The sequence below is a fragment of the Callorhinus ursinus genome, unplaced genomic scaffold, assembly GCF_003265705.2.
Source record: "Callorhinus ursinus isolate GAN/ISIS: 27379988/994484 unplaced genomic scaffold, GSC_fseal_2.0 scaffold4, whole genome shotgun sequence".
Lineage (NCBI taxonomy): Eukaryota > Metazoa > Chordata > Mammalia > Carnivora > Otariidae > Callorhinus > Callorhinus ursinus.
In genome coordinates, this window is record NW_027397066.1 from 89,581,473 (window position 1) to 89,593,835 (window position 12,363).

The following is a 12,363-nucleotide window of genomic DNA, read 5'->3' on the forward strand; positions in this document are numbered from 1 at the left end:
TGCCATTTATAACAACATGGAGGGGTGCTCGCTTCAGCAGCACATATACTAAAATTATAACAACATGGATGGATCTAGACAGTATAATGTTAAGCAAAACAAGTCAGTCAGAAAAAGACAAATACCATATGATTTTACTCATATGTGGAATTTAAGAAACAAAACAAATGGACAAAGAAAAAAGAGAGAAACCAAGAATCAGACTCTTAACTATAGAGAACAAACAGATGGTTACCAGAGGGGAGGTGGGTGGGGGGACGGGTGAAATAGGGGATGGGGATTAAAGATTCCACTTATCATGATGAGCACTGAGTACAGAATTGTTGAATCACTATATTATACACCTGAAACTGATATAACACTGTATGTTAACTACACTGGAATTAAAAATAAAAATAAAAATAATAAAAATAATAAAAATAATAAAATAAGTTATGGAGATGAAAAGTACAGTGTAGGGAAGATAGTCAATAATATTATAATAATGTTTTATGGTGACAGATGGTAACTACACTTACTGTGGTGAACAGAGTATTGTATGAAATTGTTGAATCACTGTGTTGTACACCTGAAACTAATATAACATTGAATGTCAACTACACTTCAATAATATAGTTTTTCAATATTTAGTTTTATTTCAATAATATAGTTTTAAACATAAATTAAGGAAGAATGAAGGGGAGTAAGTCAGAGGGGGAGACGAACCACGAGAGATGATGGACTCTGAAAAACAAACTGAGGGTTCTAGAGGGGAGGAGGGTAGGGGGATGGGTTAGCCTGGTGATGGGTATTAAAGAGGGCACATTCTGCATGGAGCACTGGGTGTTATGAACAAACAATGAATCATGGAACACTACATCAAAAACTAATGATGTAATATATGGTGATTCACATAACAATAAAAAATTAAAAAAAACAAATTAAGTTATAAATATACATAAATATATAAATATAAATATAAAACAAGTTATAAATATAATTTTTAATTTAAAAACTGTGAAATCACATAAAGTTGCCCCAGTTGTCAAGCCAAGAAATGCAATTTTATCCACATTTCCAACACAAAAATTTTAATGCCACTTAAGACTCCACCTAGATGGAAATAAAATATACCGTGTTCAAACTCAATTCTTTTGATCATTCTTAATGTAATTGACTATCAACGTCAAAACAAGTGAGGGCATTTTAACTCAAAACAAGGACTGGTCCATACCAAAGAATTGCAGCTTCACTTAAACAGCTTTTTTTTCTTAATCTTACTCTCTAAACTCCAAATTCAATCTGCAACACAGATTGGGTGTAGAAATTACACCCTTTTTAGTCATAAGAATGAGAGGAAAAAGAATAAAGTTTTATAAAACTGAAATCTGGCTTTTTTTTTCAAAGTAACAAATTTGAGGCCCGGCTCAATAAAATGTAGTCTGAGGCAGTTACAAGTAATGACTCTCTGACAGATCCATATGCATGAGACCAGAAGCTTATTGATCATATTGACCATATCTTATGCATACTGATATTTATTTAGCCACTAATTCAACAAATATTAGTTAAGTGTATATAGTATTGCATCAGGTAGAAGCCCTAGTGTTAGAGCTACAATTGGCAGAAAAGGCACACAATTTTAAAAGCAATAATCTTTTTTTTCCTAAGATTTATTTATTTTAGAAAGGGAGAGAGTGTACGTGAATGTGCTCCCAAGAGTGGGGGCGGGGGAATAGGGACAGAAAGGGAGGGACAGGGAAAAACTCTCAAGTAGACTCCCCGCTGAGTGCAGAGCCCCCCATGGGGCTCAGTCTCATGACCCCGAGACCACAACCTGAGCCCAAATCAAGAATCAGTCGCTTAACCAACTAAGTCACCCAGGCACCCCAATAATCTTTTTTAAAGTAATTTCTACACCCAACATGGGGCTCAAACTCACAACCCTTAGATCAAATTCGCATGCTCCACTGATTGAATCAGCCAGGCACCCCAAAAAGCAATAATCTGAAAGTCTGATATATCTAAAATTGTGGAATAAGCAAGAGTTCTTACTCTAATTTAGGAAAATGAGAAAGAATAGTCAGAAAATGCTTCCCCAGGGAGTGATATGTAAGCTGAAATCTTTGGGACAGGTGAGTTAGCCAAGTGAAGAGGAAAGTTCTGGAGGCAAGAGAGAGTGTGGAGCATTTCAGGAACTGAAAGTAGTTTGATTTGGCTGGAGTCTAGTGTGAATAGAAACCTGGCAAAGCATGAAGCTGGAGAGCTGGGTAGTTTGGGTCCAGACAATGTGAACTACATGTAGTAGGCAACCTCTGGGAAGGCCACAAAGATCCCTTGCTTGTGTAGCCTTCAGCCCTGGATTTTGGGCTGAATTATTGCCTCACTACTAATGAATAGTATACAGCAAAAGTGACAGGCTGTTTTTTCCACAATTAGGTTATAAAAAGGCTGTGGCTTCTGTCTTGAGTGTTCCCTCTCTCTCTGGATCAGTCATTCTGGGGGAAGCCATGTGCCATGTCATGAGGTAGTCCTTTGGAGGGGTCACATGTCCTCTGAGGCTTACATGAGGGAGCTTAGAAGCAATTTTTCCCCAAGTTCCATACTGAGATGACTATAGCCCTGTTTCACACCCTGACTGAAGCTTTATGAGAGACCAGGAGTCAGTGCCACACACTTCTGGACAACTGACCCACAGAAACTGAGATAATAAACGTGTGCTGTTTCCAGCCACTAAGTTTTGGGGTAATTTGCTGACATAGGAATAGGTAGCTAATTGACCACGTTAAAGAACTAGATTGAGCATTAGCCTAAAGGAATAAGAATTTATTGAAGGGTTTTAAGCAGGAAAGAACATTAAACGTGTCCATATTTGCAATTTTAAACATTCAGTAAACTTTACCTCTGAAACAAATAATACATTATATGTTAAAAAAAAAAAGTAGGAAGGGAAAATGAAGGGGGGGAATTCGGAGGGGGAGACAAACCATGAGAGCCTATGGACTCTGAAAAACAAACTGAGGGTTCTAGAGGGGAGGGGGTGGGGGATGGGTCAGCCTGGTGATGGGTATTAAAGAGGGCATGTATTGCATGGAGCACTGGGTGTTATACACAAACAATGAATCATGGAACACTACACCAAAAACTAATGATGTAATGTTTGGTGATTAACATAACATAATAAAATAAAATAAAATAAAAAAACTGTCAGAGTAAGCTTGAAAGAATAATCTAGAACCATCAATGAAAATAAACCTTTAGGGCGCTGAGCAGGAAGTGACCTCGGCGCGGCCAGGGCGCGGCCTCGGCAGGGCGCGCCACCTCCGCGGCGCCTGGCGGAGCGGCGGGGCCGGGAGGCAGCCGGAGGCCGAGCCCGAGCCCGAGCCCGAGCGCCGGGAGCGAGCCCCAATGGCCGCCGCCTCGGATGCGGTAGAAGAGCTGACCCGGAACTTCACGTACTGGGCGCTGGGCGCCGGCAACGGCTCCCTGTCGGGCGCGTGAAACCGCAGGAACCAGATTCACCTTTTGGGAGTTTTGCTAGCCATTTTAGGAAATTTGGTAATGAGTATTTCCCTATTCAGAAATATTCTCATGTCCAGCTGGCGCACCAGGAACACCCAAAGCCCTACTTCAAGAACATGTTGCGGTGGGCTGGGGCCGCTCTCATGGCCGTGGGGGAGACGGGCAACTTTGCAGCCTACAGATTTGCTCCCATTACTCTCATTGCGCCATTAGGCTGTATATCTGTTACAGGTAGTGCCATTATTTGTTATGTTTCTGAAAGAAAACTTAAGAGCTTCAGATTTACTAGGTATGACATTGGCATTTGCGGGAACATACTTATTGGTGAACTTTGCCCCAAATAGAAGTCAGTCTATCTCTGCAAGAACAGTACAGTATTACTTTGTTGGCTGGCAGTTCCTGATCTATGTGATTTTAGAAATATTAATTTTCTGCACTCTGCTATATTTCCATAAGAGAAAGGGAATGAAGCACATGGTGATACTGTTAACCCTGGTGGCACTTCTCGATAAGATGATCCGTACATCGTGTGTTGTTTGCTATGACTCTGTAGGTTAGACTTACACCATTGGGACAGGCAGTGCTCATGTTAAGGAAGGGCTGGAGCTTTCATTTTTTTTCATTTCACGAACTAATTCTCTCCTTTGAATTGGAAGATTTGTATTTGTGGTAGTTACTTATAGAAACAAATTTATACTATGTTCAGGTATGCTATTGATCAAAAGAACAGAAAAAGAACTTTATATTTGTTTCTTTCCGAATTACCAGATAGGGAGAACAAAAGCAAACAACCGAGAGACAAAATGTGTAGTATATAGGAAAATATTGAAAACAAAGGAAATTTTAAATAGGAAAATAAGATGACAGTATTAAGATCAGACACATCAGTTATGATCATAAATGTAAATGGGGTAAATTTACCTGGTAATAAAGATTTCCAAATTGGACTTCAAAAAAAAAAAAAAAGAAAAGAAACCTTTAAGCAAATCACAATTTCTGCTACAAATTCTAGTTCTAAAGTTCAATATCCTGTATAAAACTTCCATCTCACTCCTCAAATTAATCAGTCAACAATTAACTTGATTAATCTCTTAAAAACTGTAGTATCTCTCCTTTTCACTTCAGACCCACTGGCTCACTGCCCTAATTTAGGCTCTATCATCTCCAACCAAGAACACTGGCGATACCTTCCTAACCATTTCCCCACCTAGAGTCTGCTGCCTTTCCAATCCAATCCCAAACTACAAAAAGGAAAAAAAAAAAAAAAAAAAGAAAGCATAGGCTAAAGGGATCATAAAAGGGTTGGCTAATTATATTATACCCTATCTATATTATACCCCATCAGATTATAGGGAACAATGTGATTGCTGTGCAAGTCACACATACACTGCAGTGACATGCCTCCTGCCTCTTCTTCCATCATCTCCCAATTTAGTACAATACTACAGATTTAGGCTCTCAAAAAATATCTGTGGAGTGCTTAGTAAAACTTTCATCAAATTAAAAGAGCTGAACCCACTAACCAATGAGTAAGTTTGTCCAGCGTACATCATCTCAAAGAAGGAGCCACAGTGTTGAAGCACTCTTGATTATTATCACTGTTTTCAAATATACACTCTAATTTAATCAAATTAAAATACTAGGAGAGGGGCGCCAGGCTGGCTCAGTCAGTAAAGCTTGGGACTCTGGATCTCGGGCTTGTTAGTGCAAGCCCCACATTGGGCCTAGAGCTAACTTAAAAAAAAAAATACTAGGAGAAAAAAAAAGCAATTTTATTCTTTTTTATTATGAAGCCAAACACGTTTGGGGAAAAAACTTCAGACTCACAGTTCATCGGAAAACTATTCCATTTGCCAGTTCGACACCTCTGTGTAGCACTTCACAACATAGGATAAGTCCATGGCCCACTCGGGGAGACACATTTTGTAAGTATTCAGGAACAAGGCAAGATTAGTACCTCAGGAGCTATTAGCATTTCCAAATGCATTATATGAATTATTCCTGTGTGAGACATTTCATTGTAAAAAGGAAACTGGTAATTAATTCGCAGTCATTTCAACTGCATGATTATTTCAAGTAATACTGATGTCATAAAATCCTTTAGCCAAATAACAAACTGTTAAGTGAATTCCAATAATCAAGAAAGGAAAGGTCTCTTTTTTCCTCTAAATCCACTGACCCTATCTATGCAACAAAAGTAGACAGAAGTTTTCAACTAAAATCTTAGTGTTTATTTATTTAAATGATATAGCCACATTCTGTGGCGTTACTGAAAAAGTATACCTAATCCTTTACCTTTAAAAATGCCTTTCACTGAACAAAACTCCACTTCTTTACTTCATTCCTTTTATAACTTTTGAGAAGATCAAATACTGAAGTTCAGAGATATCATTGAGATAGAAAGCGAAAAATACTTTTTCTTTTAACCACTTTGATATATCTCCAAATATGAAATAACTCTCCATGCTAAAGTAATATTAATTAGCCTATAAGGTAATTCTGCAAATTAAAACCCATATTTTTCCAATTTATGCACGTAGGTCAAAATTAATGTCAGAAACATCTTCTGTAACTTATTAAGTAAACAATTATATAAATTCCTCATTACCATATGGAAATATTAATATCAGAAGGAAATATTCACCTTGCTGTAAATTCAGTTGAGAATGACTTTTAAAAAGTCTTTTCATTTTTTTTTCTAATCAGGATTAGAATAACCATAATGAAGTTAAGACAACTGTTAGATAAACATATATATTCTAACATTTTGAGAACCTGTCAATAAGTAATAACGCTCCCATAAATACCACATAACAAGAAAATTTCATTTACATCTTGCAATTTACACTTCACTTAGATGGTCCAGAATCATAAGAGCATCCATGGAGAGAAATTTTAAAAATCATTTTATAATGATATTTGTTTAATAGGAAGTGATGGCTTAAATGTTACAATATGTTTCTTGAATATCTTCACATTAAATAGTAATTGAACAAAAAGCCCCCTGGTTCTGCTCAAGGGCAAGTCCCACAAAGCTCCTCATTATTGGAATGTCCAACTTGGAAGCCAAACTAAATAACAAGGAGTAATTTGCCAATTAGAACTTCCTGCTCTTTTCTCTTTATTCCTTAAACACCATTCAGGGGCTGAACCGGTCAAACACTTTTAGCTTCAAAACAGCAACTGAAAGGATTTAATTTGTGTCTCTCCAAGGTGAACCTGTCAAGAGGCAGCGGTGATGTAGTCCATGTCCCCCTGCAGCGATTTCCCTTAAAGATAGAGAAGTGGGTTTCCACTCCTGCAGAATATGGAGTTTCCTTTTCTCATTTCCCATTATTTCATTTCAATTAATGACCTCCAAATTTTATACTTGCGTAACTAACTACTGGGCTTAAGATGGTTGAGTCAATATGTTCCTGGAATCTGCTAACATCTTCAGACCAAACCTGTTTATAACACTGGAAATAAAGCACTTCACAGGGGCCTGACACAGACTGGAACTAGGACCATGAAAGCTGTGTAAAACCCAAAACTTGGTGGACCTAGAGAGAATCACGAGATCCTCTTATTCATGCAGGCGTAGGCAAGAGAAGGGGTAAAATAACCAGCACTTAACAGACCCTTGGCAACATTTGCATTCCTCACCTGCCTTTTCCTAATTGCAATCCAAGCTTACATCACAGCTTGTTATTCAATTTAAAATGTCCAGTGATTAACAGAATTTAGATGCAGACTTCTAAATTGCAAACATATTCACAGATTAACACTAAATCAGTGAAACCCTGCCCTCTTTTCCAACCTATGGAGACCTAACATGAGGCTCTGGGCTTTCTCATCAAAGACCCACTCCCACTAGAATAAGAGGCTTTGCTTTGCTCACCATAAGCCTGTACATGACCCCATGGGAACTGCTCACTCCTCTGAACCCTGGGCCAGGAAAATTAGTGAAGGATAAACTACTTTTCAAAGGTTTACTTTCAAAAACTATTTGTAATCAGGTGTTTGGCCTTTTTTTTTTCCAATTTACTATATTTTGGATCTGTACTGACAATCTGTTGAAAATGCAGTAGGATATTTCTTTTTGTATATTTAAAAATCAATCTTAAAAGGAGAATATGTAGCTTCTATCAATGAGTTGCTTGAATGGTTACCCAGGTCAAGAGAAGAAATTTTTTTGCTGTAGAAAATAGCAGGATCTCTGATCTAAGAGGTGACAAAATTCTCTCCATGACCAAACTTTAGGCTCCTCTGAGCTCTTTTTCAATGAGGCCTCGACCTTTGGGCTTTCATATTTGTCTCTGCATTGTTCAAGTTTAGCAAGAATCGTGTTAAGTTGGTTTAGCCAGAATCCCTCATCCTCTATCCAATGACTCTCCAAAATCTGACCCACCAGGGGCACATGATCACTCTGGCCCGCCTTCAGCAAGAATCCCCACCCTGCTCCTTGGCTACAAATCCCCACTCTTCCTTGTTGTTTTTTGAATGCAATCTCACTCCCCCACTTCAAAACTCCATTGCACTGGTCCCTATGCCTATCTTGGCAGTCCCCCTGAATAAAGTCTGCTCTGCTGTTTTTTAACAGTATTATGAAAATTCTTTTCTTTAACACAGATCAGGAATGACTAAGCCTTTTTAAACTGGTTATTAGGGCAAGCTTCCACACTTCCTAGGCAGTTTTAAAAGGGTCTGGAGGGTGTTATGCTGAGTGAGATAAGTCAATCAGAGAAAGACATGTATCATATGACCTCACTGATAATGAGGAATTCTTAATCTCAGGAAACAAACTGAGGGTTGCTGGAGTGGTGGGGGGTGGGAGGGATGGGGTGGCTGGGTGATAGACATTGGGGAGGGTATGTGCTATGGTGAGCGCTGTGAATTGTGCAAGACTTGAATCACAGATCTGTACCTCTGAAACAAATAATGCAATATATGTTAAGAAAAAAAAAGAAGAAGAAGATAGCAGGAGGGGAAAAATGAAGGGGAGTAAATCGGAGGGGGAGACGAACCATGAGAGATGATGGACTCTGAAAAACAAACTGAGGGTTCTAGAGGGGAGGCGGGTGGGGGGATGGGTTAGCCTGGTGATGGGTATTAAAGAGGGCACGTTCTGCATGGAGCACTGGGTATTATGCACAGACAATGAATCTTGGAAAACTACATCAAAAATTAATGATGTAATGTATGGTGATTAACGTACATTTAACGTAACAATAAAAATTTTAAAGGAAAAAAATAAAATAAAAGGGTCCAGGAAGTATACATTAAAGTGAAAATAAATATGGTAGAGATAAAGTATAAAGAACTTGAACTTCATACCACTGTCTCACTACTACTGTTCCACTATGGGAATGTTTCAGTTCAAATAAATTAGATCAACAGAAATTTATCATCACAGAATTTAGGACTTTAGCAAAACTTAGTGATTGTTTAATTCTTAACCCAAGCCACACAATTTTCCAGATAAAGAAATTAAACTTGAAGAAACTGGATTTAATAATAATATTTTAAGACACTAGCAAAGGTTGATTTTACTTATACATATGTTGCAATTAGTTCCAAGTATTACTTAACATGCAAAAATAGTTTGTTCTTACCTTTACCAAAAAAATTTCAAAATCAGTTTATCCAAAACAAATACCCATTCTACCATCTCACCAGGTGCCCAAATTAGAAAACTTGAAACTCTCTTGGATGATTGTTCATCTGTCGCCACTCACAGAACATCTCCTGACTCTCTCACCTGGGCTCTCTTCACACTGCCCTGCTCTTTCCCAGGACTCATCATTTATCTCCCTGCCACCAGGCTTACTCAGTTCCAATGCATCCTCCACACAGATGCAATCATTCCTTCTCATTTACAGTTTTGATCATGTCACTCCCTCATTTTCCAAGCTCTGGTGGCTCCTTATCACCATGCTTCAACACGTACTCAACAACTTTTCTTGCTCTGGCTGTAGCCTCTAACAAGTCAGTCTCCCCTTGCCCCTGCTCCACCCACATTTTGGGGAGTAGCTGCACCCACCTTCTCACCATTTCACAAATATCCATGCCATCATGACTTGGCTTGTGCTTCTCACTCTTTTGGAATCTTCCTCCCTCCCACTTCTCTATCTTGTATATTTTCATACATCTTCACCTCTTCTTTGAAGTTTTTTCAAAAACACACAAAATAAATCAATTGATTGTTTCTCCACAATAATTTATTATCACAGCACATTTATCTGTATTATCATATCCGCCTCTCTGCACTACCTTCAGTCTCCACATACACCCCCTAAATTATGAGCTGCCTGCTTATTTTTGTAGCCCTGCTTTCCAGCAAAGTGCTCATATATAGTAAGTATTCTATAAACGTTTGTGGAATCAAATCACTTTGGCAATGAATCCATTTGTTGCCAATAGACAGTGCTCAAGAGCCATTTCAAAAATGATTTCCTACAGGATCAGTTGCCATCATTAAAGAAAAGTTGAATAATATTGAATAATTTAATGTATATTAAATTTCAGCAGTTGAATACCAAAATACATGGAAAACGACACTATTCTTGAATATTCATCTGTGAATACTGATTAAGCCTACTGAAGTGCATGATGGTGCTGCACACTAAAATGATTTTAAATAATACTAATAAAATATAATCTCTACCCATGAAAACTCAAAACCTAAAAATTATGACATTGGCAACATACATAGTTCAGATTGGAAGCCATAAGGATAATATATATGTTATGTCATTGAGGTTAGGAGTTGCTAAATATAAGTGAGTCTTCAAAGCACAGGAAATCAGACATCTATATGGATGTTGAATTGAGATCATTGTGACATCTGGTTCAGTGCTACCTGTATTTCCCTTTCTTAAATAATTAGGATTTTTAATTGGATAGAATATATATTTATGAAAAAATGATGGAAATATATAATAGCTGCCTGTTCTACAGGATCAGATGGATGATAATGTTGACACATACAAATGACCAAGAAGCCATTTCTGGTTTTTATACTTAATGAAATTTTCTGGATTGACAGTCTGCTGGAAGTAATTTTATATGAACATGTGATGAACACGTGATGTAAATACACACACACAGAGTCTCTAATTTATCTAAGCTACTTCAAACAAATCAGTTGCTATTACTTTGAGATACAGGGAGTAAAGCCACACATAGGCCATCACAATACTTTGAATGATCACATTCTGATCTGTTTCTCTGTGATTTTTCTACAAGCTGTCTAGCCCCACTGCGATTCTTAAAAAGAGAAACTATGAGGCTTCTTAAGTTTCTAAGGTCTTTGGCAGTTCTCCCCTGTCTAGTTAATCAAGTAATACCTCGTAAGGGTACTTATGAGATGAGTAAAAACTATGGTCATAATTTCTAGACTGCCAAGAAAATGAGAATTTATACTTTGGATAGACCCCAGGGATGTTACATAGCAAGAAGTTCTATTTCGGGCTGAAGGTGGGGGGAGGGAGGAGAAATATAGAGATGTGGTGAAAAGTTTCTTGCAGCCAGCTAATTTATTTTAACAGCATGTTTCAAAAAATTGTCATTAATATAATCAATAATTATGTGAAAGAGGAAAATTGCATCTATAGTTAAAGTGGGAAAAACAACTGTCTCTATGAAAATTAAAACTTGACACTGGAACCTTTACGTCTACTGACAAATTTTAATACTGAAATATATTATGCATATATTGACCTTCTTTATCATTTTTCCATGAGTGATCAATTTTAGATCCCAAGATAATTTACATACCAAATTGGCACCGAATTTTGTGAAAAAGCTGTTTACTCTTGAGATTATATTTCTTGACTGGAAGCTTTGAAAAAGTAAATTATGTTCTCTATTCATTTATTAATTTAATATTTCCAATTGTATTAGCTCTGCAAATGCAAAAGGAAATGATTATTAGATATCAATCTCTGGGGGTGCCTGGGTGGCTCAGTCGGTTAAGTGTCTGCCTTCAGCTCAGGTCATTATCCCAGGGTCCTGGGATTGAGCCCCACATCAGGCTGGAGCCTGCTTCTCCCTCTCCCTGTGACTGCAGCTCCCCCTGTTTGTGCTCTCTCTCTGTGTCAAATAAATAAATAAAATCTTTAAAAAAAAATATCAATCTCTGCTCTCCTTACTTCTATTTTAATTGGTTGAAAATTAATTAGGTATGACCTGCAAAAACAGAAATTTAAAATTTTTTAAAAGGTCTCTAACTTGGCAGAAGTAGTTTCTAAGAATGCCCTGGATATTAATATTATTCAGCACTTATTTAAAAAGCATAGTTTTCACAACATTGTGAATATACAAAATACCACTGAATTGTATGCATTAAAACGGTTAGTTTTATGTGAACTTCACCACATTTTAAAAATGTATGAATGTTAGTAGATGTCATTGCTATTCCATTGACATTTACCCACAAATTAATAAGTGCTCTAAAGAATGATGTCTTCCTAACTATAAAGAATCTTCTAGAATCGTTGACTATTTAGTGTCTTTTCTGAGACACACTAGACTTAGCTGGCATTGTCTTCAACAACTTTCCCATAATAATGTAACTGAGATTAACTACATAATAATCACAGAATAATTAATTACTTTATGTCCATTAGAGTTTCAGCATTACAGTTTTATTAAAATTCCTTGGTGAGGAAATAATCTATGTAAGATAGATAGATGATAGATAGATAGATGATAGATAGATAGATAGATTAGATAGATAGATAGATAGAAGATAGATAGATAGATAGATAGATAGATAGATAGATAGACAGATAGATAGATAGATAATTTCCAGTAACATGATCTTTTTTAAGTTCTTTATTTTCCTAAAAAAAAAAACTGAAGTCCAGGAGCAACATCAAA

The 12,363-nt window shown here is 37.2% G+C and overlaps 1 protein-coding gene and 1 pseudogene across 1 annotated transcript in view; one reads left to right on the forward strand and one right to left on the reverse strand.

Moving 5' to 3' along the window:
* The window catches only part of COL25A1 (collagen type XXV alpha 1 chain), a 459,511-nt gene that overhangs the window by 303,019 nt on the left and 144,129 nt on the right, over window positions 1–12,363 (reverse strand). The window lies entirely within an intron of this gene.
* Window positions 3,388–4,059, forward strand: LOC141372695 (NIPA-like protein 2; annotated as a pseudogene).